Raw genomic sequence first — 24,307 nt, forward strand, 5'->3', positions numbered from 1 at the left:
AACCTCTCATCTATCCAGAATCACATAAACTAAATCATAATTCATTTAATCTTGTTACAGACATCATAAAAAAGAATTTGTGTGGTAAAAATCAGAGTAGTATTTTGTATTCACTTGTTTCTATGATTTGTAAACTGAATGTGTTATAAACAACTGTGGAGTGTGGTATTAATCAAGATTCAGTGCTGTGTATGTGACCCCTATAGCAAATCGTGATGTTTTACTGTACGTTATATGGATTGATTTCTAGTCCTTATTGCAGAGCTACAGTCTGCTAGTAGAAGGATGCAGAGAGTCATTTTGATGTGGTGCAGTGTGCGCTGCATACATGTGTATATATCTTTGTTCAGAAGAACACACTCATAATTTCCTCTTCCTTAAACTCCTGGAATTACCCATACAGAATGTTCTTATAGCTCTTGAAAAACATCTCCCAGATTCCCTTCGTGAACCCCAGCTCCTGCTCCACTGCACCACAGAAATTTCCCAGGGGAGAACTGGTAGTTGACACCACCAAGAAACTCACCCTTAGTGCCAAAACTGTGAACATGTGTATTACTCAACTATTTGCTTTTCCACATGTGATATTGACTGCAGACTTAGTGGTGAATAGCAACTGGTGCTTTCAGCAGTTTTCAGACAGAAAGTACAACGCTGGAAACCATCATCCTAAACTCATTCATGGGAATGAACTTGGAGATCTGGAGAAATACTGGGGGAAAGATGTTATTAATTCAGAACTGATATACACCCAGCTATTCCAATAGTATTTAGAAGTGACCAGAGCCCTCCGTGCACTGTGAAAGCCAGCACGTAATGTGGAAAGCCGATAAACAGAGATGGTGAAAAGTTCTTGTCATTAGTGCTCTTGGTTTCGAGAGTGTTTTATGGCACAGTGTAGCTATGTCCATGTTATAGCAGAAAATGTTCAGGAATGGAAGTCCAAAACGTTCAGGTGAGCTAGTGGAGCAGAGACTATGGATATGATGGTGCTTTTTGACAGCAAAGTTCTATCATTTCATTATTTTACAATAACTGGCTGAGCTGTAGGATTTATGGAGAGGTAGTCACTTTTGGTCTTGGAAAGCAATTAATTAAAAAGAAATCTAATGCTTTTTTTTTTTTTAATGTTTGGCAGATTATTCATTTTGGAAATGGTTAGCTAGTTATAATGGAGCATCTATGTCCTGGCTTTGAACCTTTTCTTTTATCTACCTTTAAACATATCTTGATGGAAATTAATTTAGTGGTTACAGTCAAGCTCACTATACTTAATGTGAGCGTCTGAAATTCATCCTTCAAAAACTTCTCTGAGGAGCTCTCAACCAGATAGTCTGGGAGATACCAAGATGAATAATTGAGTTAATGAGAGAATTTACCTCAAACATGCCCTGTCTCAGCTGAACTCATCACCCATGAGCTGCAAAGGTAACATGTTATGCCATGCCAACAGTCCCTGACAGTTCCCTGTTCATCTCTAGCATTTAGTGAAATGTCCCCCTCTTTACCTCTACAACTGCTTCTCTTTTCACCTGTAGGCGTAAGAAGTTTGCATTTTGATCCTGGAATTTATTGCACTTGTGTAACTGCATCTTAGCTGGCTTAACAGGTGCCTTTCCACTATATAATACACGGTTTAGTTGGAAAATGGCCCTTTTGAGGACAGATGTGAGAGAGGTGATAGTTTTATCCACTGTTGGCAGCTTCTGGGAGTGAATTGCTGTACTCCTGCAGAAGTATGTGGTGATTCCCCTTGATGATTTTTCCATCATGGCTTGCCCCCAGCGTGTTCCGCTCTTGTATTTCTGGTTAAGCTGTGTGCACTAGGCTTTGCTGCAAGGCTTATTACAGTGTTAAAAAGAATAAAGTTATCCGTATGCTAAGTAGTTAATTAGATGTATTTATGTAATTTCAAACTTCTTTAAGAGGCTACAATGGCTTAAGCAAGTGTAAAACTTCCTGATACTCATTAAGTGGTCATTGAGTCAGTCATCTGTAACAGATTTGAATTTCATTTGTCTTCACCTGGCCACCAGGAAACCAACCCATACAGTGCTTGCTGATTTCTCTGGTTCTGCAGAGGATATGGGGTGGTGGGAGTGTGTCATCTCTGTGGCTCTGCCTGTGCCTCAGTCCAAAAGTGTGATTGCTCTTTTTATGGAAACTTGCTTTAAATTAGCAAGGTCAGGAATGTTACAGATGTGACAACATGGGCTTTCACTATAAGATTCTCACTGGTTGTCCTTTATGAGTGCTGCGTGGCTGTGGCTAGATACAATCTTTTTCAGAGTTGGTAGCAAGGGCATATCCAAAAAGATACTTGGATGCTTATCTCTTTGCACTTGTGTTAAAAGCACTGGGAATTTAAAAGCTTAGGATTTAAATACTTACAATTTGGAACTATCCCAAGATCCTTGACATCAAAAAGGCGATGGCCTCGTTTTATGCAGATGTCCTAGCACTCAAAGGGTGCATAAATTATTGCACCACTTATCAATTTCTCTTTAATGTATTCCTTTCTTATATCTGGGACACTGTTAATAGAGGAAAAAAGATTAAAAAGCGTAAAAATAACTTGTATGTAAGTTTCTTTGAGTTGAATTTATATCAGTCAGCCTGTCAGCACTAACATATGGGAAACATAGTTTCGCTACCATGCATAGCAGGGGCTAAAAGTGCTGTTCAGACCATGTGCTCAACTCCTACAGAAGAGGGACTTTATATCACTCGTGCAGCCCACTCACAAATTTAAGGGGTGACATCCATGGATTCTGAATATATGGTAACCCAAATATTGATCTTGTTACAGAAAATGTAAAATGGAGGGTGCAAAAAAGAGATAAAGAAGATCTTCTAGAGCAGCAAGGAATTCAGTAAACTTTAAATACTCAATTTCTTAAAAGCTTATTGTATTGCTGTTGCTATATTGAAATGGTAGTTGTAAATAATAGGGAATTTTCATGTAGCTTTTCCATATCTTGGGCTAACTTGCAGTAACATATAACATCTCCTTCTATCAATTACTGTAAACTAGTAAAGATCCCTACTGTTTTTGTTTTGTTTTGCTTCCTAAAGCCCCCTGCTGCTGTTGATTACACCTAGATCTGCTACTGATTGGAACTGTTAAAAGGCAACGATAGTGTGGATGGTTTCTGAATCATTTAATTGTAGAACTAATAAGATGTTTTCGCTGGGACCTAATAAAACAGATCATATTAATAAGTGTGTATACTGTCCATGAAATTTTTGATTGCTTTTTCATAATTTTTGTAGATACGAATGTAAGACTCCTAAGCCTGGTGGGCACGTGACATGCAAGTTTCTTTTCTGAATAATATTGCTGGATGTGGTTTTAAGAAAGAAATGGAAGCGTAAGCAATCCAAGAGCGTCATACAGTAGAGATTTTGCTTTCTGTGAGTTTCTACATTTTTAGTTGTATGTAAATGTTCTGTGGGTATGTTGAATTGAGTAGATAATTACATGAACAAGATATATTCAGTCTTATGTTAATGCTGCTTTTTTAATAGCTGTATAATACACACTGCACTTGGTGCATGTGAACCTTGAAAAATTGCTTCCTTAATACAGTAACACTTGCCAAATAATGTCCAAAATTGGCCTAGAGCTATGTTGGCTTATCATGAAAGAACCTATTCTCCTTCAATGGTCTGTCAGTGTCCATTCAACCTCTCAGCCCCAGCAAGGTTGAATTGTAATATATGAATACATACAAGGAAGTCCTAAAATGAAGAATTAAAAAAATAGATCATTATTTATGAAAGTTAAAATTTGATTTGGTGGCTTTCCTATAATCTCTGTTACATGATTTTTAATTTCTCTTGTAAATAATTTTAAAGAATAAAGGTGAGATTAATATTCAGGGAGGACACTGAGAGAAAGGAGAGAGGGAGGGAATGTAAAGCTACCTTAATGCCTTGTAAATCTGCAGCAAAACTGATAATCCAATTCCAAGCATCCAGGAAATGATGCTGTAGAGCAGCTCTTGTATATCTAGCAAGGCATTACACATAGTGGAGAAGTCCACCTGTTATAACTTGAGGTTAATTCACTATTTCTTTTCCGCAGCTTCGGCAAACTTGTTCCCCTTCTTACAAAGATATAATCCGCTTGTGTTTTCTGTAAAGTAGCAGTAGGAACCAGCTGAATCTGTGGTTTCCAAATTGTTCTGCTCTTATCAGTCTGATCAGCTAGCCTTTTCTTTGCCCAGTCATACATATCTTCTCAATCAGATCTCTGTCAATGTTACCTACATTTTAAAATGGAGTTTGCATTTTAGGGTTTTGTTACTTTTGCCTCTGACAGTGAGAACAAATTCTGTTTCCACCCATATTGCTTTCTGGCAGTTTATGAGTCATCTTACTTTCCAGTGTCTTCAGTGTTAGCTGAATGTTGTAGGGTTTGAGTTCGGGGAAATTAAATTACTGTTCATAACAAGCGGTTTCTGATAATTATTTTCTTCATTTGCAAAAGACTTTTCTGTTCTGAGAGATAAGATCCCTTCCCTTCCCTTCCCTTCCCTTCCCTTCCCCTCCCCTCCCCTCCCCTCCCCTCCCCTCCCCTCCCCTCCCCTCCCCTCCCCTCCCCTCCCCTCCCCTCCCCTCCCCTCCCCTCCCCTCCCCTTCCCTTCCCTTCCCTTCCCTTCCCTTCCCTTCCCTTCCCTTCCCTTCCCTTCCCTTCCCTTCCCTTCCCTTCCCTTCCCTTCCCTTCCCTTCCCTTCCCTCTCCCTCTCCCTCTCCCTCTCCCTCTCCCTCTCCCTCTCCCTCTCCCTCTCCCTCTCCCTCTCCCTCTCCCTCTCCCTCTCCCTCTCCCCTCATCCCTTATATTAAAATTATCTTATAGTAAAAGGACTACCATCATTCATCCTGCAAAGGTAGTGTTCTCCCTATATAGTAATGTATATATTACATTAACACACCCCCATACTCACATACATGCACATTTCTGACTACTTAAAGGCTGGGAGGAAGCAAAGGTTTGAAATATCATACCTTACTATTCTAAGAACATAGTGAGGTGCTGGAGAAAACCAGTAACATGTAAAATGAAGTGTTTTTTCAAAAATGTATACGTACCTGATAACATGCCATAGGTTCAGAACTGTTGCTGGAAGCGGCAGAGCTAATCTCAATATTGAATGATGAGGGTTGTTCATTTCTGTAGCACACACTGTTCATGGAATGTAAAGAGTTTATTAAAGTGTTAAACATTAGTTATTGAATACATGTTCCCTATAAATTTTGGCTTTAAAAATCACAAGACAGCATGATGCAACCTTCAAAAATAAAAGAGCCAGTCATCCACTTTGCACTTTAGTAGACTCTTAGTTCCTTGACCAATTACCCACATTGATTATTTGATTAAAAAAGAATAAAATAAAATTACACTGTTGTATCTAAAAAGCTTAATATAGAAAAGAAAAAAAATCTACTTATGTCAAGCAGATAGCTTTCCTTCTGTTTTCCTCTACTTTCTACAAAGACAAATGCATTAGTGTAATGCTCATTTAATGTACCAACATCTCTCCCAGGATCTGTTTCTTTTCTTTGGTTTGGGTTTCTTAATTTTCTTCAGCTTATTTTTGCAGAGATCATTTTTTGCCAGACTAACAGGGGCTGAGAATTTTGAACCATATATTGTAGATAATAGGGAAAATTGGTACAGTTTTTAAACTGAGATAAAAGATTTGAAAAATGGATTCCTGTAGAGTTTTCACTGACAGGTAAGATTGTGTCAGTCATTCTGTTTACAATTGGAAAAATACTTTTTGTGAACTACTTTTACTTAAAATTGTACTTGCTGGTCCCTTAAAGACCAGCAGTTGCTCTTACAGATGAGCAAGATTCTGCAACTGGAATTTAGTTTCACTGGAGTGAATTATAATGTAATTTATCTCTGAACACATACCTAGTGTATTGATAACGTGCAATAGATCATTGATAGAATTATTTTGAACTGAACCTGTGAAAAAGGACAGGCATGGCTCTGCGTGGGTTTTTTTTGCTCTTCTCTTCTTCCCTCATAAAGTATAAAAAATCCTACCAAACTACAAAAAAACCTCAACAGAAAAACCCAACCAACCTAAAGAATACCATACACCCCTCGAAAAAAAAACAGGAAACAAAACAAAACAGCATATTGTAATTATTTCATGCTTGTTGCCATTTAAAATGTAATTTTTCTCTTTCCTGATACTTTATTGTAGCACATTAAAGTCTTGAAAGGGGTGTATAACTGCATACTAAAATCGGTGGAAGCTCTCATTGAGTTTTTCAGAAAGCTTGCGCTTAAGCTTTCCAAGCGCAGGGAAACAACGGCAGAGCCTTTGTGCTTCTGCAAAGTATTGTAGTATTCTTTACCTTAATCCCTAGCAGCATCACCTCCATTTCTTTGGCTTGTCATCAACATCTCTATCAGAGTAAAACTCCAATGCATGTAGCAAGAAACGAAGCGTGTAGGGGAAAAACATAAAGGCTCTTGACTCAAATAGTTCTTCAACTTATTAACAGACAAGTGTGCATGTCAGAAAAACACACTTGTTTGCTGTGAGTATATGCAATAGCTGATGGGTGAAGAAACGGAAACCTTAATTGCTGCTTGCGTTTAGGTCACTGTTCATTCATACATTCATTGCTGGAGCTATGAACTATTCATATGTTGCCACAGTATGTTACTTACACACGACTGATGGTGAAGGAAGAGCTAAGATGCTTCACAGACGTCGACATCGGGGGGATTAGCATGTCTGCTTCATTAATATATATGTGCATACATTAATGTTGAAGTATTGAAACTGTTTCAAATGAGATTAAAAACTATCTCTTAAGGTCTGCTATAGTCCTTAGAAACATTTAAATTTTTGGCATCAGCCTTACCGGTTTCTTAACCATTTTGCTTTTACTTTGCCAGTGGGGATACGAATGCAGACAGAGTGCTCATTGCTTGCCTGCTGCCTAGTTTTCTGTTGTTTTTCCTTAGCTAGGTCTGCTCTCTGTACTTGCTAGCCATCATTAAGCATATATGAATCTCTGTGGAGTGGCAGGCATGGATTCTGTGAGTGACATTTCTGGCAGCGTTTTCCTTGTATATGGCACCAGGCCTGATTTTCTGAAATTTTAAGTATCTATGATCCCCATTTGCTTCCGCTGAAGCTGTAGGTACTCTGTCCTTTTGGAAAGCATGCTGCTCTGTGCTAAATCTCAGGCAGTTTAAGAGATGAGAAAGTCCTGGAAACTTAACACTCATGTGACAGCCAGTATATCAGCAAGAATATTGCCTGTGTGAAGGCATTGCCTCTCCTGCTGTATTAGTTACAGATCCAGTAATCTGCACCTGTGAAACTAGGTTTGGACATCAGTAGTGAATTGTTTAGTAATGTTTATTGGAGGTCTTTAAAATATATTTGCAATGTATAAAACACTTTGATATATAGAGGCTCACATTCTAATAAGATTACATTAAGTATCCTAATAAGATCAAGGCTTGAAATTGTATTTTTCCGGATTTGAGTGATATAAATTAATTTTAGTTTAAACCAGTGTCAGTGTTCTTAGATGTTCGTTAATACTCCGTTTGCAGTTTATGTGGGTCTGCATTTAAATAAAAAAATTAAATTCTTCTATTAACACAAGAAGCATTTTCTTTTCCTCTCTTTCCAGTGTGCTACAGCTACCGGATTATCAAGCCAATGCTGTAATTATTAAACTCAACCAGTAAATTATATAGAGAACAACAGTGGCTGATCACTGAACTCTGCTGGCACTGGCCTTTCACTTCTCATTTAAGTCTAGCCTACTATATAAAATGAATTCATTATTGTCAATTTAGATCCCTTGTGGAGGCTAATCCACATCACAAAACCATTCTACACAAAAGAGAATTCTCTTCAGGAAGACCTTACAAGTACGTGCAAACTAAAATATGCAGGAAACTTCCAGTACAGGCTAACTAATTGTTACTTATAGTAACAGACTGACCAGGGTGAAATGTTGGATTAGTTCAAAAAGAACCCCACAGTTGTAGTTCTGCTATGATTTCTTTTGGTTTATCCATTCTGCTTTTTATTTTATTGCTAATTCTGATTTCTCTATAACCTATTGCACAAAAATATGGATCTAAAGGACTAACTTGATCTTTCAGTTCTTGTGGGTTTTAGTGTTAAAATTTGATGCATAAAGTCAGGGGAGAAGCTTGGCTAGTTTCAGCATCATGGTATTCCTCTTCTCCTTTAATGGTCTAGTTGGAGATATCTTTTGGACTCAGATAAATTGACCTTCAGGTGGGCCACACTGGGTAAAGATATTAGCTGGTTTACACCCAAGTACATGTACATGTGTATCTAAATTATTTGGTTATAATCACCTTTCCAGGTATACCACCTGCTACATCACACTGACACCTAAGATGATATTCAGGAACAGTGCATATTCCTTGCAGCTATGGCCAGGAGAGTTTTGCTTTCTTTTTAGTGTATTAGCATTTTAGTACACTAGCATTTCTAGCAGTGTTTCTATCAGATTTAATTATTTAAATAGAAAATATTGTATTAAATTTCTTGTTTAGATATTTAATGTTCTACTTCTTAAGTACACAACAGTTCCAAAAATTAGTAGTAACAGAAAAGTGTAATTGGCACTGATGGGTGGCTGACCATTAAGTGTGAGCTCCCCATCAAGGGGCAGTTTTCACATCAGCCCCCACAACCTGTGACCGGGCCGGTTTTGTTCATTTCATTGTTTATCTAAAATATAAGTATTTTTGAGAAGATAAAATTTTAGAATTGAGTGGCTATTTTTATTTCTGTGTACTTATATTTACCTTTTAATTTTACCTTTTAATTCACAGAAAGGTAAAGGCGTCTCCTATTAGCAAAATTTGCCTTACTGAACCTGATAACATTTCAAGTGCAGAATACAAAAAGCATAACAACTCTAGAGAAGATCTGTTCCAGTTTTATGCTTAAATGCCAAAGTTTTATATGCAGTATAGTAGTGGAGAAAAGTTGATTCATTGCATTTACCGGTGACTGCCTAACATTTCCCTCTGTCCTGTCCAAATACAGCTGAATGTCTTTTTATGGATGCCTCAGCATAAGAAAAGCCAGTGCATTTCACTGTCCATTTGGCATGATGCAGTAGATACAGTATAAAATTAATTCTGTACTTGAATTTCTCCAGAGTGTCAGGCATGGATCTTGTCAAATTCTTTACTACTTTGTTTGCTTAAAGACTTTATCCTGAGCTATGGAGCAAGAATAGTAATGACCTCCAAACTCAATTTTCCAATATTCAATTTACACCGTAAGCTAGAAAATCCGCTTCACTTTCTTGAATCCACCTGAATCATTATCAAGTAAACAATTTGTGGTAAATTTTTTGTGAATTTATTATTTGTTTCTTTTGAAAATTGTTTCTCTTACAGTGTGCAAGAAATAGTTCAATTCCTATTTTTTCATTGTAAGAGGCTAAGAATGTTAGCATTCCTGTCTCTATAAACATATTTAAAATTTCAGGGAGAGTTTAAATATTTATGAAAATATAAAAGGTAACTTAAAAATAATATGTTTGTCTTGGAAACTTATGGCCAGAACTTATCTGCACGCAAATTACTTTTGGGAAAAGAGAGGAGCATACTTACAGTCAGTTTTAATATTTTTAATGGTTTTCACTTTTTACTTTGCAGATTATATAAAGCCTTCAAATATTAATATATATTCAAGATCAGGGATTTATAGGCTTCTTTTGTTTACCATACATTGCTTGTCCGTGAAATTTTCATGGTCTTCTGATTCTTCTGAACCATAGTTATTCTGCATGCAGATAAGCTGCTGCTGCTAACTTTTCATCGTATAAGTAAGTGAAACTTTTGGCCCAAAGATAGCAAAAGCCATTCATTTCTTTAAAAATAGCCTACAACTGGAAGGCATATATGCTGCAGGAAAAACACCTTTTTTCTAATGTTTTCAATTTCATGGTTATTGATGTTTGATATTGGAAGCATGCTGACTAAATATTTGTCCTTGTCACATATATTTATTTTTCTGAGATCTTTAGCTTCTTTTCGAAACAAGCTCAATATTTCATATGGATAATATGTCTGGCTAGAGATAATATATCTGAAAAAGTCATAGTGGTGGAATTATTTTGTCATTACATAATTTGGGAGGGGTTGTTTTTAAAGAATCTCTCTGGGTTTTTTATGTCATTTTACTGCTGATCTAGTGTGTATGTAAAGAAATAATTTAAATTTATTCATTACTCTTCTTTTCAGAAGTGCATTGGACATGACTGAACTGTGCTCCCCTACCCTGTAATGAGGCTTTTGTGTGATTTTGCACTGACACTTCGGAAAAGGCTTAATCGTTATTCTACCCTTTCCTATGTTCCAGTGTGATACAGAGCATTACAAATGGAGACCTTTCATGTCAGAAAGCCATCAATAGAAAAGGTGGATATTCTTGAAACTCATGTTACCTTACTTTCCGTATTTGGACTATTTCTTCAATGCTTGTAAATCAAAGCTAGTTTTTCTAATACAGTGCCTCTTCCTTTAAACATAGGGGGTTTTTTCCCAGAGTAGATACTTAATAGCTATCCCACATGGAAAAAAAATTCAAGGGTTTCAAGGAATAGCTGTAGCAATTGCAGGAGAAGTGTATAAATTACCATCTCTTTTGGGTTTTTTCCCCCTCTCAGTACAACTCTTACTATAATTAGCCAGCATTTAACAGCAAATGTTTGCTTTGGTTAAATTATTCAGAACATTTATTTTACTTGTCAAAGGTTAGATCAGGTTCTTGTTTGAACTGGTAATTAAATGCAGCCTAATACACTGTCATATTTATATGCACTATCAGCCCTGTTTCTTCCTTATTCTGTATAATTTTATAATGTTCAGGGTTGACATTTAGACTTCCAACTCAAATCCTATTTTCTTGTAAAGAAAGCTAAGGTTTTACTCCTGTGTTTCATTGTACATGTGTACAATTAAGAAAATAAGTGTTAGGGTTGTTTGGAATATCACAGTATGGAGTTCATTGTCATAAAACTAGTGAAGGACCTTTGAATATTTTTATTTGCATATTTCAATATGTTGTTACACAGTATCTGGTATGTATTAATTATTTTTCAGAGATGAAAGTGAGGTTGAAAAGTGCAGAGTTTTACTAATTGAATACCTACAAGTCACAGTAACATGCAGTATCTTTAAATTAGATTCCCAAATCTTTACCAGAAATATGCATAGTACTGAAATACAGAAAGGTTCCTAAAACAATTACATAGTGGACTCAGATGAGCAAAAAAAGTTAAAAAGTCTCCAAGTCAGAACTTCTCATGAGTCTAGAGCAGTGGCCTTTGTCCGTGTACATTAGAGCACTGAGGCTAGTTATCTGCCTGATAAAATCAATGGGAGTTCTAGAGAAGCCAGAATTCAGTCTTCTGTAGTCTCTCATGACAAGTTCAGAAACTATTTTTCACTTGCTTATATTACAGAGTCGTTTAATGGAATCGTCATATATATATATAATGTGTCCATTCCTTTTTTTATTTCAGCTATGTATGTTTATTTTCTCAGTCAAATTTGAAGAAAGAATAAATTATAGGGCTTTTAAAAAAACTTATTTCTCAGCATTTCTAAAACATTTTTGAAAAGTCCTACCTATTGTACTTAATGTGTTGAAAGTGCAGTTTTGAAAGTATCACAGTTCTGTCGAATCAGAGCTATGCTGATTTGTAGCCTTGTTAAGAAACAATTCAGACTTGACGGTAGTAAAATCCTAATTTATCCACTGTCATGGCGATCCCCCCAGACTGTATTATGTGGCTGCAAAAGCTGAGACAGGATTAAGGACAAAACATAGAAGGACTGTCTTAAAAAAAACAAAATCCACACCTTAGTTCCTGCACATGTGATCTCAGAGTAGCAGAATTGATTTTGTTTGTTTGTTTGTTTTATTTTTCCTCCCCATAACCATAGTTTATAATAAAACTGGCATAGGCCAACATAGGCCACAAGGTAGAAAGATACAGTAAAAATAGCATTAAAAGTGAAGTGTATAATTATAGCATTCCTAGCATGACCCTAAAGAAACTCGTTGTATGGTGTTCAATTTGTTATTTTGCAGCTTGTTAAATTTTTATACTTCATGGTTGTAGGAGGTAGCTAAAACCAAGAGAATATAGTGTGCTCTTACAGAAATTATTTTGACCTCTAGGTAAAGTACATTTATTTGTGTATATATCATCTGAACTGTGAGCCGTTTTGACTGATGTAGTAGATTGCATATACATATCGCATACAGAGGACCTGGGCTAAGGTAAAGTTCTGGGCTCCTTCATGAAGGGCTATCTAAATATAAACTAGAATCAAAATGGCTCAATTGTTTTTAAGTTGTACAGAAGTGCCGTATGGGTGTAAGTCTTGGCATGGGTATTACAATGCGTGCCTTTAATTCAGAAAACTGGTCTTAAGTTAAATAATTACAGTATTAAAGAAGTATTCACACATCAGTTTGCACCAAGACTACTATTGGTGGGAATGAAAACTGGTGTAGTTGTTTTAGATGGTATCTTTAAGACCATTGATAGTATGAATCAGAAGATTTGACAGCATGGCACATGTCCATGAAAGTAGCCATTTGTGGGATGTAATAATCGTTTAAAAGTTTAACATGTAGTGTTAGAGTATGGATAAGGTCTAAAGCATTTATGCATGAACTGAGGAGCTTGGTGGTCAAATGGTACTTCGATCATGAAAGAAACAAACGAACAAAACCAAAAACTCTCTTTCCTGCACATCTCTCATGATCATTCCTACTGGCTTTGAGAAAAAGAATGCAAACAGTTTTAGTTAAAATATTCTTTAGTCCTCAATGTTACCTTTTAAAAGCCAAACGGTGTGTATGTCTTTGGAAGGTGAGACCGCTATTTTCATCTGCTGTTTTTGGCATCAGTGCAGTGAAAGAGCTCCACTAAATACAGAGGCAGTCTTGTCTTTAAAGGTGGTGAGGAAATATTCTTTCTAGCAGGCTAACTTCATACAGATATACTAGGTGACTTTTTAAAGAAATAAATCTTTATGTTAAAAATACCATGTTCAGTTATTTCAATGGATAAGGGGAGTCTTATGTGGGGTTCTTTAGGAGAAAGAAAGCTGACTTGGAGTAGTATTGTGAAGGAGTGATTTTCTGTATTTCTAAATCATTTAATTTCAATTATCTTTTAGGTTTTGGCTTTCATTTCTGATAAGATGCTGTCAAAACCTCTAAACAAAAAATGACAAATAATGTTAAAGTTGTCTGGGTTTGTTGTATCCAGTGGTTTGCTTATAAATGTGTCTGCTAAAACAGAACAGGATTTCCCTTTTCCTTCCACAGCAAAGAGCAAGATCTTCCCAAGCACAGGAGTTTTTATGAGTAGGCAGAGGATCTGGTGCCTGCCTGAGAAATCCTTAAGCTTCAGGCCTTCATGGCAACAGGTGGAATTGCAATATGCGTTTGACAGAGAATAGTCATCTCAGCTAGGCAATCTCTGTCTGTCACCTCTCCTTTGAAGAAAGATCTGTCCCCTCGGTCAACTTTTTCCTCCTTTTCCATCAGGAAGCTAACAGCACCTGCTACTGCCATCTTATGTCTTCCTTTTAGGAGAAAAAGAAGATGAATAATACATGACAGACCAAAATTTCGAAAGTAACTACTGATTTTAGGTGCCCCAAGATGCACAGCCTTACTATTAAGTAAGAAAGAAAAGTGAGAACAGATCACACGTATATTCTATATGCTTGATTTCTTTCCATTTACTTCTAGATCCAGTTCAAATCTCTCATTTCTTTTTTCTTAATGTGCTAAGTGGTCCATAGCCTGGATACTGTTAGGTCACTTGTCTACCGCAACTATTACCAGAAATACAACAACATAGCAAAAAGAACATTTTCCTAGGCCTTTACATGTGACCAGTTTAAGACTGAGATAATACAGTCTGCAGCAGGAAAAAAAATCTGAAGACTACCTTTCCACAAATTGATACTCCCTGTGTTTGGAGAGAAAGAAAATAATAAAATTTGTCAGAAGAACAGGAAAAAAAAAAAAAAAAAGAGTTGAACAGAAGTATGTGAAAACAGATGTTTTGTCCAGGAGGATTCAAAGTGTTAATGCTCTCATGATTTGTATGTTAAATATTCTTAAAAAGTCATACTGGTCCATCTTAACACAGACAAGAAAACTGTATGCAAAGGCTTTCTAAAAACAATAGGAAAAATTTAATCAAGAAGGTTTCCAACCATATCTTGTTTACATCTGTTATTTTTTTTAATAAAATGGGCTTAAAAGCTCAGCCTCAACGGTGTTGCAAGCTTTCTGTAAGGTATAATGACAGCTGTTGTTCCAGTACAATTCTTCAAATCTGTTCACTGTTTTGTGGGAATTCCAATTCCTTTTTATTGGTTGCATACAAGAAACCTTGATATTCGGACAACCCTGGAAGATTCAGTTATGTCATAGTGGCTGGTGAATTAGAGAGAGCACTCAAGCCTAACATATTTAGGAGCTATCAATTTATTGTATTGCCTATTAAAAATCAAAAAGCTTTAGAGACTCCTACCTGTTCTGCTTTCATTCCCCAAAGCAGAAGAGCATATACAATTCTCAGGGCAACTGAACCCTTAACGTCCTACTTCTAGTCTTGTCTAAGATCTTGCCCTACTACTTATGTGTTGCCTAAGAATGTCATGCAAAACCAGGCTTTTGCTTCTTGCTGTGTAGTGATTGCTGACCCACTTCTAAAGCGAAATGAACCCAGGAGTTAGGGTAAAGAGAATAGAACTTGTTGGTGGCAGATGTTTCTGGTAAGACAAATCTACTGCCAAACCAAAAAGCCCTATTAACTCATAAATTGCAACTCACTTTGGTTAATATTTCCCCATTTAAACAATATATTTTATCCTTATTTCTGAATTAATTTATGTTATGGGTTCTTATTGTAAATTTTAGGGTACATTTCTAAAGTTCTTCACAATTTTTTTTTATAGCCAGACATTGGTTCCTTTATAACCTTGCAACGTACTGCTTTCCTACTTGCTGTTTAAGACCTGCATCTATTCGAGGTTTTGAAGCAGTACAGCCAGTGTGTGTTTGATGTACCATGCTGCTTGTGCTGGTAACTTCCATGCCTGTGTTTTACATGCTCTGGCAAGGAGCAGGGACTGCCCGGAAAGTATTTTAGAAGGAATAAATGCCTCTGAGTAACAGTACATTAGAGAAATCATTATGCTACAGTGGCCTTGCCTGCTTAGCTTCTCTGTGTCTGAAGACTTTAGTAAGGCCACTTGTTCCATGACAGTTTGATGTGTATGTACAGGAAAGCGTAGAACATTTCATCCAGCTGCTCAAAAATTTGAATGGAAAATATGAGAGTGGGAAGGGATAGGAAAATAAGTTGTAACAGATAACACTGTATTAAGAGATCAGATTATTAAAGAAGGAAGAGTATTGCGCTGTAATTTTTTCCCATTTATAATATTACTAACCTTGGCAGGAATTAATACTAAGTTTCTGGACACCAGAAACAAGGGATGCAGCAGGATGTGCTGAGTAGCAGAGTTCACTGTCTGCAAAAGGAAGAACCTGCCTTGTCATCTTTTTAGTAGCATGGAATACAGTGGTACATTCCTACTAAATAAAAAACGAGTAAAATTTTACTCATAGCAGTAGTGAGATCTTGGTATAAAGTGCGTTCATGCAGTCTAGTACCCACTAAGCTTAGCAGGTTTTATCTATACCTGTGTTTCCAAGTCTTAGGGGTTTCCTTTGCTTGAAGTATTTTATTTTATTTTGTTTTATTTTATTGCTGTTTGAAATTCACTACATCCTAGGTATTCTACAAAAATACCGAGCTCCTAGAGTGGCTCTTAAGCACCCTGCTTTTGTTACTCATGATGTGGCAAGACTGAAGAGAAGCAATGTAAGCAGGCAGTGCATGACATGAATACTGTGCCTTAAGAGTATGTCTTAAGACTGAGCATTTGGGCATGAGAGGGAACATTCATGGGAAGCTTCAGCATGTTTTTTACTAGGGGTAGCCCTACGCTGAAGCTTTTTTTCCTCTGAGTATAGCTTTTAGACATACTCAAGTAAGCCACCATTTCCATTTGCAGAAGTAATGGGAAATCCTTGCAATTTGCATTCATTGCAGTACAGCTGAATTAGATTTCAGATAGCACCTTGTCTCTGCATTCCTCTTGCACCTGGTTTTCCTCTGCAACTGTGCCCATTTGAATTCACTCATTGGGATTGGATCGCGTAGGTGAACGCGGGTTATGGTTCTTCATGTTGTGTAGAATCTTCATTGCAAGATACTGAACAAATTCTGTCTGCTTCTTTGAAAGTGCCTGTGAAATTGTCCTTTTCCTTAGCAAATGGGGCTTACACCAGCTTTCTTTGTACCTCAGCATGAGACCATGCTGCTTTAGCATCTGCATATCTAGAAGAGAAAACTAGAAGAGAAATATCTGATGTAAATATCTCTGTGCGTGCATGAACATGCTGGTGTTTCTATAAAAATTCTGTCAACCCCTGTAGGAAACTGTTTTCTAAAAATAGTGAAGGAATAAAAGCTGCATCCTAGATTAATTGCTTACTACTTTAAAACTGTGATATTCTAGAAACTTGTTTCATTGAACACACTTTTAGTGTCTGAGCTAGTTACTATCATTTTGGGTAAGGCTGCAGGCTAAGCTGCCATTTTTTCCAGTTCACTGTTTTGATGATTTCTTTCAGTCTTGACATTCTTCGGCCCTTTGAGTTACATATGTATTACTAAAACATAAAGTGTGTAGCATAACATGGTGCCTGTGTGTTCCTGAAAGTAAAACTCTTAAATACTTAAAAGCAGACATTTCCATACCATAAACAGCAGTAAACTACTTTAACCTCTTAACTGTCTTTGAAAGGAGAAAGCTTTAATTTAAATTATGTTGAATTGTTTTGTAACCAGGTAGATAAAATATATTCTAAAATAAAATAAACAAGGGATTTCTTTCATTTAATGGGTTTCCTGTTGTTTCAGTCATTTTAATATGAATAGGGTTTTCACCATGTTTAGATTACTGTAAGAAAAGGGACTTGCTTCATAGTTGAGTGATATAAAGATCTGAAATCTTACTGCATTTTTCCCTCTCTTTCTCTCACATCTTCCTTTCACTGAAGTAAACCATTAAGGTTTTTCAGTTTTATGTCATAGGTTATAATTTCTAGGCTCTTAATAGGTCTTGTTGCTCTTTTCTGAACTGCAGCAGCTGGTTCTTTTCCTTCTGTGCTATCCATCTAAAGATGGATACACTAATGCGGCTCAGGCCTTAGCAGCATCAGATGATGGGAAGAGATTTACCGTTCTCTATTTGAGCGTTCAATTGAAAGGAAGTACAGTAAAAATACAGCAACATAACATTTTTCACATCTGCTGCTAAACAGCTAGATCCTGGGGGTTGGAGGAGTGTTCAGGGCAGGGGCTATGTTTAGCTGTTGACTTTGGATCTTTTTTGGTTTTGCTGGTATTTCTTGTTTGAAATCAATGTTAGATCAAAGTTGTGTTCTCTTAACAGCCTCATTGTGGAGCTGTCACATAAGCCTGCATTAAAAATAGGTATAGTTTTGTGTTGAGGCTGTGGGATTTGTTTCTTTCAGGAAATTAAAACTGCAAAATTGAGACTGGCTATGGCTATTGTGTCTTTTTTTTTTTTTTAATTGATGAGATTACACTGAACATGTAACTGTAGCATTGGGAATTTAAGGTGATTGATGCTGTTTATACTTTCATTCATTTTCAACACAGAAGAGAGAAATTCACCATAAATGTCAAATGTCACTGTTCATAGCATTAGACCTTGGGAAACATTGTTGACAAGGTTGGTTGGGGACTATGGGTACGGAATATAGTGGTCAACATTACATAAGGATTTCCTTTCTGCTTTATTCAAGTTTTTCTTCCTTAGTCAAACTAGCGTTTCTTATGGAATCATGTAACCTCAAGAAAACGGTAAGCCAGCAACTGCGTGAACTTGTTCCCTGCTTGTAACAAATATGTGGAAGATTTCCTACCTTCCATATTAACAGAATATAAAGTGTTTACTTGCGATAAAGTTTTGTGGGTATTTTTTTCTTTTTTAACTTCTAGCATAAAGAAGTTTTTAACTATCATGTGAATTACCAAGAGAATACATTGTCGTGGTCCCAGGCTATTTGTGTTGTTTCTTATCCCCGACATTTTAATTCACCACTGAATTTATACTTTGCATGTTTAAGTACTGGTAAGACATGAAAGTTGTAGGGTTAAATCTGTAGACAGTGCTTTAAAGCTCCTATGATAATTGTTCTTAGGTACGTATTCCTTTACTGTGGCTCTTGAGACAACTATTTAATAGACAACATTTGAATAATACAAATGTGCGGTTGGTAAAAATGGATTAGGGTTTCAGGGTGGTACCAATGGGTGATATTTAATATTGAATGACATGTATTAAGACAAATGCTTTTATATATAATTTATTTGGCATTGTAAATGCATTTATCTTGTGAGATACAGACCCCCTGTTGCCACATGAAGTATTCTGGAAAGGTTTGGAGTAAATAAATAATAAAACCACTTTGATATACAATCTAACAATATTAAATATTAAGACTTTCACATGATTGATTTTAATACTTAATTAACTTATTTAAAGTCCAACGTACTTCTGGTTTTGTATTAAAGATCAGACAGGCAGAAGTTAAAATGCAGGAAATGTTATTAAGTGGGACAAAATTAATTGCATTTCATGATCATCAGACTCACTGGCTGTTAACCTGTCTATCAGTGGCATGATCTTGTTTGTTTTTGTTCTGGACCCCAGATGATGCTAATGTTAATCTGCTCTACCATGTCAGTCCATTTTTATGTTTGTATCATTCTATTTTAATGATACATAATCTGATACATTTTATAAAAGAAAACAGACTTGCTTTATGCTATCCAAAGTTTGTCAAATTGTGCACTTTTCTTCTGAGGTACTGTTACTCCTAAGGCATGTTTCTTCAGTGGGTGGTGGCAACCTGTGGAAGTGACTGAGTAGAAACCTTAGTTAGTTTTAAACTGGGAGGAGGTGGAGTGTTTGGGTTTGGTGGATTTTTGTTGGTTTTTTTTTTTTTTGGAATCACTTGAACTAATATCTTCTGTATTTAAAGGGAGGTGGTGGTAGTAAAGGGCTCAGGTATGGAGAGTAGAAGAGCTCAGTGCTATGAGATATCGGTGGTCCACATGGTCTGAGTAAAAATCACTGCCAGAGCAAAGAATAAAGCAGTTAACATTACAGGTTAGAAAAAAATTTTCAAAAATGCCTATTAATGGGTGTCTTAATAGCAAGTATCCAGTCTGAAATATACCAAATGGTCCTCATTTTCCAAAGTTCATGCTCAGGACTGTCTCCTGCTCAATCCTCTATTCAGAGAAAACATGACTTTTTTTTTCTTTACTAGTTTGGGAGGAATAATTTAAGGCCCAGAAGATTTGGCCGTTGAAAGAAAACCCAGGGTCTGGAACTGTTTCTAGATTATTTGCAAGTCATCTGTACTTCATTGTTTTAAATAAACACCATGCAAGTTTATTCTCCTAATACTTAATTCCTTATCTACTTTAAAATGTTTTCACATTCTGGAGAATCCTTACTTCTGTGTGCTAACATTGCTTGATTACTTCATAAGCTGCAAATGAGGGGCAGAATTCTGAACCTTCATAACATGATGCTGCCAAACTTAACAAAACATGCATAAGACCATTACCACATCAGACATTTGCTTTTAGTCAGGTCGTTTTAATCAATTTGACTTCACAGGTCAGCTAATTTATCACTTAGCTAAACAAGTATTTCCTCTACTTGTCATCAATTTAAGTAATTAAAATGGTAAACTTTGCTATATGGCATGAAATAAAAGGCCCAAAGATAATTTGGAGAAGGTGGTTGATACAGTCTAATAGAATGAATACAAAGTATTATTTAAATACTTTGATATGCTTCAGTAGTTTTCAGAAATGTCATATTCCAATAGCTTTGCTGATACTGATATAAAGTGTTTTTTATTTTTAGCATATCCAAGATTAAACAGCATTGTTCAGCTTCTTCCTCAATATTAGTGGGTTCTCTTTTTCCTGTCTTTAAGCATAAAATGTTTTGCTTTTTCGCTTGATCGTTTGGGGATAAGAGGATGTCAGAGAGCAGGAGTGGGGAGAGTGCTGCAATTTGTGCAGTTGTTCTACCGTGGTCCGAAGTACCTCCTCAAGCCTGCAATTCCTCTTCTTTCATTTCACCACTGGGGGAGGGGAAGAGAAGGAAAATAGATGTTGCAAAAGCTCAGAATTGCCTAATTCTTTTTCACCTACTCAGTTACACCTTCAAAATATCCTTTGTGAGACTGTTTATATTTTCTAATTTTGCCCAAACAATATGAATACTCTTCACATCTTAAACATTAATTTTGATATGTTTTGGTGTGTTTTGTAGTTTGAATAAATAATTTTTAAAAGTCTGTATCACTGATGATTAAGGGAAATATTTTAGATGAGGTATTTTTAGGTTTTTTTATAAATTGAAATAATTTAGTAACTATTTTTGAAATAATGCTTGTTATCCATAAACTGCTCCTTTGAATACTGAATATTTGTATTCAGTATCTGTTGCAAGTGAAGAGGTAAATGAATGTCTTATGCCTTGAAATAAGTTACAGTATTTGTGTTCAATTGTGCTATGTTTTGTTTATGAAATACTGATTTTAAATTTATCAAAATTTTTGAGATTAGTTTTAGTCTTGCCACCTGCTCTCATGGTAGTGAATAGTCTCACTGCTAAAAGAACTGTAGAAGTTTGTTTTTATTTTGAACTTTTCATCTTCTAACTGAAAACTCATTATAATCAGTTTATTGCATGAACATTTATTATAATCTTACTACAGATTACTCTGATGTTTTGTACAGTTCTGGTTATAGCGGTATATATACTTTTATGTTTGTGTAATACATGTTTTTGCCATGTTTTGCCCAACTCCAGTCCAGACACGACTGGTGCTTCATTAGCAGTTCAGCTAATGATAGAAGCATATCTCACTTAGAATTTTCTCTTTGTCTTGTATTTCTAGCTAGATAGATATGACTTATGCATATTAATGGAAGATGAAGTATGGTTGAGTTGAAGCTGTTGCTACTGACAGTCTGGTGAAGAAGTGGTTTTCATTTCGAATGTTTTAAATGTTATTTTTTTAAGCATTCCAAACTCACAGGTTTGTATACAGGAAGAATGGCAATGCTGATGAAGGCATAGCTGTAAGAAAAATTAATCTATGGCAAGAGGTGATAGAAATAATATCATGTGTTAGAGCAGCTAATACAGAAGGCAAAAAATTTGTAAACTCTGGTGCACAAACCTCCTCATGTGTAAAAAAGAAGCAGCAGACCTCAAAGCTAAGTACTCACTGAGAACAAAAAACGTTCTCTAAATTAAAATGGTTATGTTAAATCTAACTATCTAATACAACAAGTAGTTGATCCCTGCTGTGTAGAAAGAGGTTGTTAGTAAGGTGGATGTTAGTAAACATCAGTTAAGTTTTTTCTAATGGAAACAGGTTAGTATTTTATGACCCATAGAATATGGAGGAGGTCATGGGGAGAGAGGATATAAGCAAGTATCTCCATAGAGTCCCTTTAATATCCAGTGGAGTTCTGTGTTGAGTCCACAAGCCTATCTTTTGAGGGATTTTTGGTCTCCATTGAGAAACTAGGCTGACATGTCACAGATGTACTGGAAAGCAGACTGGATTCACTCGATGTGCATTGGTCCATGAGGAGCAGACTGGTGATGCTCTCCTCCGTGGTGTGTGAGGACTCCCCCTGCTTGCGTACTTAAGGAGAGTAGCCAGTCAAGGAGTTTATATGCCTATATTTTCCTTGGACTCATGGGTAGATTAGTGTCTCTTTTCATTCCCCTAACTAGATAAATGTTTCCTGTGTAGCCTTAATTATTTTTTTTCATGTATATTAAAGAATAGTTGAACTCTCAGTGCTGGGAAGGGTGCCTGGTCTTCAAGTTTTTAGCACTTCATCTTTGGAGGGGAAAAAAAAAGTAGGAATAGGTAAGAGTCACTATTAGCTTTGACTGAGATGTGAGGGTTTAACTAGATAGCCAGCGTCAAGTCTTGTAATCTAATAATTGAATTTCAGATTTTTATTACATTTTTATTGTTTCACATTGAGAAAGTTTTTAAATTGCATCTTATTTAATATGAACAATATGTTATAGGCCATTACAAATCAACTACAAACCTGTAAAGAATTAATCTGTCTCAGAGTAAGATCCCAAGTGTAATCATAATTGTTTAATAGATCTCTTTGCTCTTTGTTAGAAGAGCTGAAAAGAACTTAAGTATAAAACTGTAAAGAAAATTGCTTGGACTAAGGAGTGACAAGACTAATAGACAGTGATTTTTTTTTTTTAACACTAATCAAATGTATCCGTAAACACAACACAAGTAACTGATTAAATCACTGTGTAAGTATCAAAAGTAAATCTATTCAGCTGTTTAAAACTGCTCTAACTGTCTGTAAATTATGGCTCTTATATGCTGTAAAGGCATGGCATTTGGGGAGTATTTTAAAAAAGAGAAGGTAGATACAGAACAGAAGAATATAGAAGAACAAACTTACTAGAGCTAATTTCATATCATGTTATAAATGTAAGACAATGTAAGTCTGAAGCATATTGTGTCTTAACTAAGTGGTGGCTGCTAGAACTACAAAGGCTGGTAAGGTCATTTTGTGCATGGTTCTCAGTTTGAAAGGCACTCAGGGTTGTGCCTTTGTCAGATCGTGTATCAATGTCCGAAAGGACCGTAAAAATAAAAAGTTAAACTCTGGCAGCACAGTTTGAAATAAGCTTGTAATTTTTGTGAAGACAAAATCAACAGATCAGTAGAAAGGTAATTACAATGATACAGCAAAGGGAACAAGAGCAGCAACTAAAATTCCAGCAGGAGAAAATTATGAACATCTCCTTCTGCAGAGTTGTTTTCTGTGGTGGTTTTTTTTTAAGAGTTCTTTCAAGTTTTTCATTTATTTTTTTAAGATATCAGGTGATTATAAACATGTCTCTATATTATGTAGCCCTAAGACTGAAGGTAAACATTGAAATGTTATTTAAGTGGCTAGCAAGTTTATAAATGTTTTTCTCCAAGTTACCATTCATGCATTTTTCATGATTATGGTTTATGGATTACATAGGAAACACATGATGTGCACTTGCACTCATAATACATTTTGTTGAGCGTGTACAGAGTTGTTTAAGGCAATTCTGTGTTTTAGTGGTGTGTTTTATCATATAAGATTGTAATAATTTGACATAAAGGTGTATCACTGCAAAAATGATCAGTCCTACCTTCCCTCAGTTCTGGCTGCTTGTTCCCAAGAGCTTCAGATGTTCTCTTCTAGCTAAAAAGTAGTGAGAGATGATGGCACAATCATTTTAGCATAACAGTAACACAGGTGCTGGGGCAAATAAAAGATAAAACATATGAGGGATACAGCTGACAGAGCATCCTTTCAGAAATGGTCTGGATGCATTGGTTTGAAGAAAATGCCTAACAGTGGCCCAACTAGCTTTGTTTATTATTTAGCTTTTGGTTTGTTCTCTGGGTGGTTTATTTGGTTGGTTGATTGGTTTTTGGGTAGTATATAAAACTAGAAAGGTCTTAAGAATCCTAGTCCTCATTCATTTATTGACAGTAAACTGAAGGTATAAAGCATATATGGTCAATGCCATGCCTTGTAAGAACCAAAGAAAAAGCATAATTAGTGATTTCTGAATTGATAATATACCAATCCTGAAAGTGTAGGTCTATTCTATATTCTATATTCTATCCTATTTCTCTTTGTGTTTGTCTTTGTATATTTCTTTTTAAATATAATTTTCTTGGAGTTAAAATGTTAAGATACTTTTAAACTAAGCAGTTACAGTAAGTGATATTTAAAACTCAGATGGCAGTCATAGGTAGCTACTTAGTGTGCTTGGGCAAATCAAACCTATTTGGCTGGCATAGTTCTTTTGTGTTGCAAGTTAGCTACGTTTCTTTCAAGATGTTAATAAATTGTTGTACAGTGACCAACATGCAGTCTTAACAAATGTACTCTTGCACTGTTAATGCACTGGAAAGGTCATTTTTCCTTCTTACTGCTCTGACCATCTGCTTTTCACCCCTTTATTGGCATCCTCTTATTTGTT

At 36.0% G+C, this 24,307-nt stretch overlaps 1 protein-coding gene across 7 annotated transcripts in view; it reads left to right on the top strand.

Annotated features, from left to right (window-relative positions):
- Positions 1-24,307, top strand: part of TBC1D5 (TBC1 domain family member 5) — a 329,005-nt gene that overhangs the window by 107,760 nt on the left and 196,938 nt on the right. The window contains exon 4 of one of the 7 annotated variants that reach the window (XM_074861400.1): positions 10,289-10,465. The exons of the other annotated variants lie outside the window; for them this stretch is intronic. The gene's annotated coding sequence lies outside the window, so the exon portion shown is untranslated. The remainder of the gene's footprint in view (positions 1-10,288; positions 10,466-24,307) is intronic. 7 annotated transcript variants of the gene reach the window in all.

This window comes from Strix uralensis, chromosome 1, assembly GCF_047716275.1.
Source record: "Strix uralensis isolate ZFMK-TIS-50842 chromosome 1, bStrUra1, whole genome shotgun sequence".
Taxonomy (NCBI): domain Eukaryota; kingdom Metazoa; phylum Chordata; class Aves; order Strigiformes; family Strigidae; genus Strix; species Strix uralensis.